Below are 7,889 nucleotides of genomic sequence, written 5' to 3'. Positions count from 1 at the left end.
TAAAAAGTTCCAGGTTTTTTAAATATTCAGAGCAATACAGTATTATTAATATAGAATTGCTGCTAAAAAGTTAGTAAAAACATGCTTTGTTTTTCAAAATCGATACTCTAAAGTTCACAAATGAACGAAAATATGTTTTGGCCTTGACTGATACTGTTGGTAAAATTAGCAAAATATTAGTTATCAATAGTTTTTGTTTTAACAATAATCGTATTGTCACAGTCATTTCAGATGTGGCAGACCTTCAATAAGTATTGAAAGAGTGATTTGGATAAGTGTAAAAAAGTTAGCTTACTACTGCCACTCCCAAGAAATGATTGTTTATTTACAGTTGAGCTGGGCACGTCAATGACTAGCTACTTTTACATATAGCGACATTTAGCGGATGGTATATTTGACATTTTCAGCCACAAAAGCGTTGCATGACAAGCATAAACGTCAAACTTTCAACGTAAAAACAAGAGAGAAAAAAGAACTTACCTGCTTGTTTTAACACTTCCAAACTTTCACGTGTTTGCAAACGACCAGAATTAAGTTTAAGAAGAATTCAATAACTGAAAAGTAATACTCGAAAACCAACTAATCGGAGACAAAATAACAACCAATACAATCATTCACAAAAAAATTCCAAATAGAACGTAAAAAAAACGATAGTTATCGTTCATTTCAGAATGCCATGATTTTTCTAAAGTCACCAAGCAACGATTGAAACCTGAAAAAATTGGCTTTAAATATTTCCAGCGCTTAGGCCTACTACCTTGCAATAAAATACTTCGAAAAGTAAAGACAAATACAGGTAGCCTACTCGTATTTGAGTGAATGTTTCCCATGAAACAACCACACTGCTTACAAAGCTGTTCATGATCGAGTCATTTTAGTTATCATTATATACATAACACAAGACATACGTGACTCTGCTTTTGCAATCCTTAGATACAATTAATACCCAACAAAATATCCATTCAACATATCACTGTTGAAAGTTGGACCGCCGTTATGGACCGTTATGGCCTTAAGTTTGAAAAGAAAATTGGGCTAGGTCTGAACTACAATTTAGTAAATCTTTACATAAGCTGTTGGTTGCTTGACCTAGTGATGAGAGGGACTGCGCGACGTAGAAGCGCCGTCGGTTCAACGCCGTTTCAAAGTATGCGATTTTGCCTAGATCGGACATTGGCATGCCAAAGTAACTGAGATCAGCCGACTCGTTGATGTATGTCCCTTCGCTGCTTTCAGCTGTCTGTTGTCTTTCATAGGTGATTGGCAGTGTACTGTATGTAGGTTGTCACAATGGGCGCCAATAAAAAGTATTATTATTAGTAAGCCGGGTAGTCGTTGCCAGTTGATTGTTTGGCGACTTTATTTACTTATAGAATGTAATTTCTTCAAGCCAATGTTGAAACTGGATTCGGACTTATGTGAGATTAGTTTGCAAACATTGGATGTACTAGTACTAGCCTACATGTTGTCGTAATGGGTGAAAAAAAAATGGTGATTGTAATAATTTTAAGTCGGTTTGCTTTCGCCAGTTGATTGATTGATGGCTTGATTTTTTCACAGAATGTAATTTTCGGGACTATCAAGCCATTTGACTAAAGTTTTGTTTCTGGTTTCCATTTTCATGTTCAAGCATGATTCGGACTTATGTAGATTTGCAAACATGTCCCCACAAAGAAGAAATCGTGGAATTCCATCAATTAACTCAGTAAGCTGGCAATCATTAAATAATTAGACTTTTCAACAAATTGTTACGAAAGTTTTGACTTACACACTGTTGGATTAATTCAGCAAATTCTTAGTCTTATTTGGTATGCTTGTGGGTGAATGACCATTGACCACTAGACAGTAGTATGACACAAAGCCTAAGGAAATGGACTCTACCCATAAAGAAACAGATTTGAAGCCAACGTAGTATCTTAAATTTATTTTGGTCACATTTTTACTCTATATACAGTGGAGTAAAAAGCTATAGGTGTTTTCCACGCTTAACAAAAATACCAAGCACTTAACTGCAGCAACAGTGCGATGCTACGTTTAGGACAAAACTGTATTCAAAGCGTGGAGTTACTCATTTTAATGAACAAAATGCTTTCACACGAAACCTTTGCCGATGCTTATACTGAACTTTATGCATCTCCTCAGATGAGTAACCAACACATACGTTGAATTTAGAAGAAGTGTTAAGTTGCATCAAGTTAAAATTATGCCAATAGCGAGTTCCTAAAAATTTTCGTTTGGGATGGACCGTATTGAACTACTTGCTTTATGGTTATGATTGGTTCAAATTTTTTAAAAGTCATTGATGAAAGCGAAAATCATTTTAGATAAATGCTGTTTTAATGCAAAAAACCTAATAAATTTTGTTTTTGAAAGTTAGAAAATGTTTACCCATTAGAAATAATGACATGCATTTATCGATAACACGCACTATTGAGACAAATTGTCAAACGTTAAGTAGATTCTATATTTCTTGGAAATAAACTTATGAAAATTAGAAGACAATAACTAATGTTTGTTTAAATTTGTCAGACTAAGTTTCACAACTTTTTGTGCAAGTACTGGAAAACGTTTTTAACAAACCAATCAATCATTTGCATGAACGTTTCAGTTGAGGTATGTTGCCCGAAGCCGGTACTAATTAGTCTCTATATAGCAACATGCCCTTGATGAATCTAATATTGTGCACACATTTACAGCACAAATATTATTTATAATAATGATTGGGCTTATTAAGTGTATTTCACAATGACCGGCAAGAGAAATTCTTGCAAAAAATAGATTGAAAGATATTGCCATTATGCTCGGTGGACCATGCTGAAAAAAGGATATTTGAGGTTTACTACAATCCTGCATGTTTCTTTCAGCAACTTAAACGCTCGTATAACCCACGACTCCTTTAATTTCAGTTTATTTGAAAAACTTATAAACAGCATATGTTATCACTCCAGTTCTAAAAAATTAACCTATGAAATTTTTCTATTCTTACAAGAAAAAATGTAAGCAATATGAAGCTATTTCAGCGAAGAGAAAAAAATTGAAACTTTCACGCCAGTTTGCTTTTAAAAACTTATTTCTTCCCATAAAATGCAAAAGCATAGCATTTCAATATATTATGGGTTTGAACAGTTTTGCTTGTTTCAATAATTGCTTGTATAACTTTGTTACGGAAGGTAAAAGCACATAGCTTTCAAACTATATAAAAGAAAGATTTAATTTAAGTAGCCTAGATATTGAATGGAAAAAGTCAAATTTCATCTAATTTTTGTAAGTTTAATTTTAAACCAACCAAGCTTAAAATATTAAACATTAATGTGTATGATTGGTCAACACTTTTAACAGGTAATATAAATTCTCAAAATTATGCTCTTTTAAACTGTTATCAAGTGTTACATAAGACAAATGTGAACAATCCATCTTCACAGTTATTTCGTTACGTTATCATATTTTGGATTTGCTAACAAATTAATGAATTTAAAACTTATTGATATTGAAACTCTGCTCTGAAAATGCAAATGGTCTACCGCCGCTTTGACAAAACACATTTTGGTGTAGCATGGAGCAAGAATCTGTTTGAAAAAAGTGACTAATTGATTCCTGTCATGTGTTTTACGTGCTCACGCACGCTAGCGTCAAACTACGTGACATGAAACCGTGACAAAACGTCAATTTTCAATAAAAACTTAAAGAGGAAGGAACTATAATCGAAACGGAAGAAACCTATTTGTGTTTAGACTGCTAATTATAGTACATGCTTAAAGCTTTCCAACTTAGTTTCCTTTCACCTAATTAATAAGATATCAACTCGCAGCGGATTTGTATATAAGGAATGAACTTTTTGTCAAAGTATCCACAATCTAACCGGCTATTACAGAGAACGGAACAAACATCAATACCTCTCCTAAGATGAATACTATAATGATCGGAACTATTGCTGTCATTATGATAAGCATTCACGTTTGTCTTTCCGCTAGCCTTTACAAAGACCAGAGAAATTTAACGTAAGTCGAAAAAAATATTTGCTTTAAAAAATTCCTTGTCTCTTTAGTGAAAAAAATAAAAAGATTCGTTTACCATGGTAAAAATTGCATTCATTGTTTAATAAAATCTGATGCATTTTTTATGTGTTTTTTCAGGCAAGCTTCTCAAGTCAAAAGAATCCTTTATGGAAAGAACATTTGCCCAAAAGAAACGTCGGGTTCAATTGAGTTATTTTCAAAGCTTGCACCAGTGCGGAAAAATTGTGAAAATTTGCTTCCAAATACAACACTTCGAAATGCCACCATTCCATTTCCTTTGAGAAATACAGTGCCTCATAAATTGATTGAATGCAACAGCAATCCACTAAAGTAAGTTAAAATGTTGTCAATGTATCTTTTAAACATTAAGCAAAAACACATTTCAAGTGAATTCTAATCTTTCAAGGTTATTCAAACACAACCTTGCTGAAACAAAATTTAACAGAGAGGAAATATTCCCTCACGTCATCCGAGGTTCACTCTAGTAGTGTACTTGGCAATGATTTGGCTTATCAGCATGGGTAAAATTTTGAGGGAACCATGTTACTCATGAAAATCGGTGTGTCACTGCAATACAAGGAATTTGATGTAGCAGGTCGTTGTCTCATCAACGCCATATCCATAACAACTAAATTCTCAATTTTAAACTTTACAGAATTCTACAAGGAGCTCCTATTCAAGCTCAAAAACAGTGCACATCGCACAGGTATTGCTTGCTTCCAAATGGAAGCAATATTGAACCTTACAAAGACAGCGGTGTTGAAGCCACACCACTAACTACAATTGTTGATGTTTGGGTGGATGGAAATGGACCATACCAGAAACGACAAAGAAAAATGAAAGTTATAGTTGGATATACATGTATTTCCAACTGAGAAGTTCTTACAGCTACAACGTAATCAAATTAGTTACAAATTATGTCTGTTAATTAGCCGATTTTTTGTTCGTCTTTGTAGAATCCAGCTTGTTTTTGTAGCTGACCTGGCAGTATGTTCAACAACGAACATATCAGTTGCATACTGTCAGTTCAGCTTGAAAATGAATTGATAACAATGAATTGATAGCCACACTAGCTGAAACCGTTTTGTCTCAGGGTTGTTCCTATGCCTCATCTGTATATTTTTCGGTGCTAAAACGTTTCAAAGGCTGCAGAGAAAACGTAGTTTAAAAGTTGGATGTTGTTTTTGCGTTTCTAATTTATTAACAGACCATTCCATAAAACTTTTTATTTTAAATGTAAAATTCATAACTTGAACAACTTGAATTTTAAAGAAAAAAAATCATCCAAATGCTATTTTATTTCTAGTATCTGTTGGGGATAGCTTTAAGCTGCGTATTCTTTAATAATAATCGTTTTTGTCGTCTTCATCATTGAGATAATGAAGATCATTCTTGAAGAGATCTTGCGTTATCTGCTTCGGTCGTATTTTGTCTTCGTTTTTACGTAGCTACATGTTAGGTTATTTTATCGGTACGAATGTGTTGATCTACTAGATTATTTATTATTTTATCCATTGTAAGATCGAAATTTTATGGAGATATTTAATGACGTGATATTGTAATACATTTTTCCACAGTGAACAGAACAACAAAAATATAAAAGTGAAATTATTTGTTTTGTCAAAGAAGAGATTTATCATACCTCGAATACAATTGAGGATGAAGGGGATACAAGAATAGTTTTCAAAAATGAAACAAATAAGATATTCATAATAATTCTGTCATCTTTATAAGTTTTGTCAGTTGCATGGCCACCTGGAGATGCGGCCTGATTTGTCACATTTTGCAGATTTTGATTACAGCTACTGCTAGTGCTTAACTGACATTTTTTGAGATGTTTTTACTTTTTGCGGTTTCCTAACGACATAAAACTTTTTTGTTGCCTTGGGGAAGCAGTAGCAAAGGAGAAAAAGTAAGTTGAAAAACGCAAAATCAGACTGTTTTTGAAAATTAACAGTCTAACTAAAATCTTCGAAATCAATTTTTTTTTGTTTTTTAACATGTGAGAATGTTAAAACCTATTGTGTCATCTGTGGAAAAGAATAAAGAAGGCGTAAAAATCTAATTAAAAAAAAAAAATATTTAAACTTTCGTCCAAAGTTACAAAAACCTGAGAATTTCTGAAAAATGTGACAAATCAGGCCGCATCTTTAGGTGGCCATGGTCAGTTGTGACAATGAGTAGCCTAATTGATAGCTCGTTCGGCTAGAAACTTAAAACTTTGATGTTGATGGCCGTTATCAAGAGAACACAATAGGCCTGATACTAATCAAATTTTCGAGCTGTCCTGTTTGAAATAAACAGTGCTCTGCTGAAAAAGGTCTTTTCAACAAAAAGTCATGGATCCTAGGTACATAAGCACTCTCTGGATACTCCTGTAAATGCTAGTGCTTCTGTTTCAAGCAAAGTTGTTTTTTCATAGCATATATCTAACTGGCTTACAGGACACGTGAGATTGATGGCGTTGCAACCAACTGCCAACATCCACTGCCCCAATACTGCCAACACCAACTGCCCTCTTAGTCCTTTCTGTGACAACTAAAAACAAATGAACAATGCTCTTAACTCGCTGTTGCATTGGCGTGACAAAGCAATAAATGAATGAATATTTTGAAAGTTGGTTGGAAATCATCACCGTATAGCATTAAATCGTTTCCAGTTACGCTCCTAATATCACATCCATTAACAAAATCTTTTTTATTCGACGCTAAATTAAATTAGTTTTTAAGAACGTGACATTGTATTCTAAAAATACCTCTGGTCATTAGATGATTTTTGTTTCTATTCTTTATTTATTTTTATTTTTGTTTCAATTGCCTGTCAGAATTAATTTTTACAAGATAGCTGGCTAATCTAAGTTTCAAACATTTTAGATTCTGCACAGCTAATTCCAATTTAGGTGGCAAGCTAATGTTGTTTTGTTAGCAATACCTTTACATTGATATGAGACCAATTCAAGCAGGCAGTTTGCAAACATTTTCATTAAACAATTCAAAATCATGTTCATAGTAGGGATGTTAGAACATGGGGATCACTGGAGAATCACTTAAAATAATGTGCTTAGTCTAGACTCTAGAGTCTAGAGTCTAGACTCTAGAGGCAGGTCTGAGTATCAAGTTAAGGAGAAGAGCTTTAGTAATTGCGACCCGTAAACCTCACAATAAACATCCATCAGTCCATCCGTCCGTCCGTCCGTCCGTCCGTCGAGTAGTCCGGGAACATCATGAGTCTGGGGTTGTAAAAGAATAGACCATCGGTTGTAAAAGAATAGACTAGACCATAAACCATCGGCCCCATAGGCTCACACAACGACGACGACGAAGACGACGAATATATACTTTTTATTGATACTTTCTTTTTGATGTTAAACATTTCAACATTTCTTCAGTTTGATTAAACGAAGAAATACTTCCCTTGTTTAAAATTCTCGATTGCACTGTGATATGCCAAAGTTGTGTCTTGGTGAATCTATTTACTTTACAGTAGAACTATCAAGGAGATTACTAATCAGTAACACAGGAATTCTTTTCGTTTATGAACTCCCTTGATTAATTGTGATAATCTTTATTCTTGGAATGAGAACCCTCTTTGGAAGTTTAATCATGGCAGCCTCGTATGCTTACAGAAGCTTTTTACCACCAACGCAGTCCCGATCATCGAGATTAACAGTGAAGTTTCTGCTTGTTAAAATGTTATAGCTTACAAATTTTCCATCATCCAGTTATTGTTACAAACTTTCCCATCTTCTACAACTTTAAAATAAATTTGGTCCCAATAACCGACACACAAAAATATTTGAATTGGCTACTCTAAATATCTGAGGATAGTTCTGCGTAAGATTTTTTTTAAATTTCCTTTTGCACCTCTTCTAGA

This window comes from Aplidium turbinatum, chromosome 4, assembly GCF_918807975.1.
Source record: "Aplidium turbinatum chromosome 4, kaAplTurb1.1, whole genome shotgun sequence".
NCBI lineage: Eukaryota > Metazoa > Chordata > Ascidiacea > Aplousobranchia > Polyclinidae > Aplidium > Aplidium turbinatum.
Note: the sequence above shows the minus strand (reverse complement) of the source record.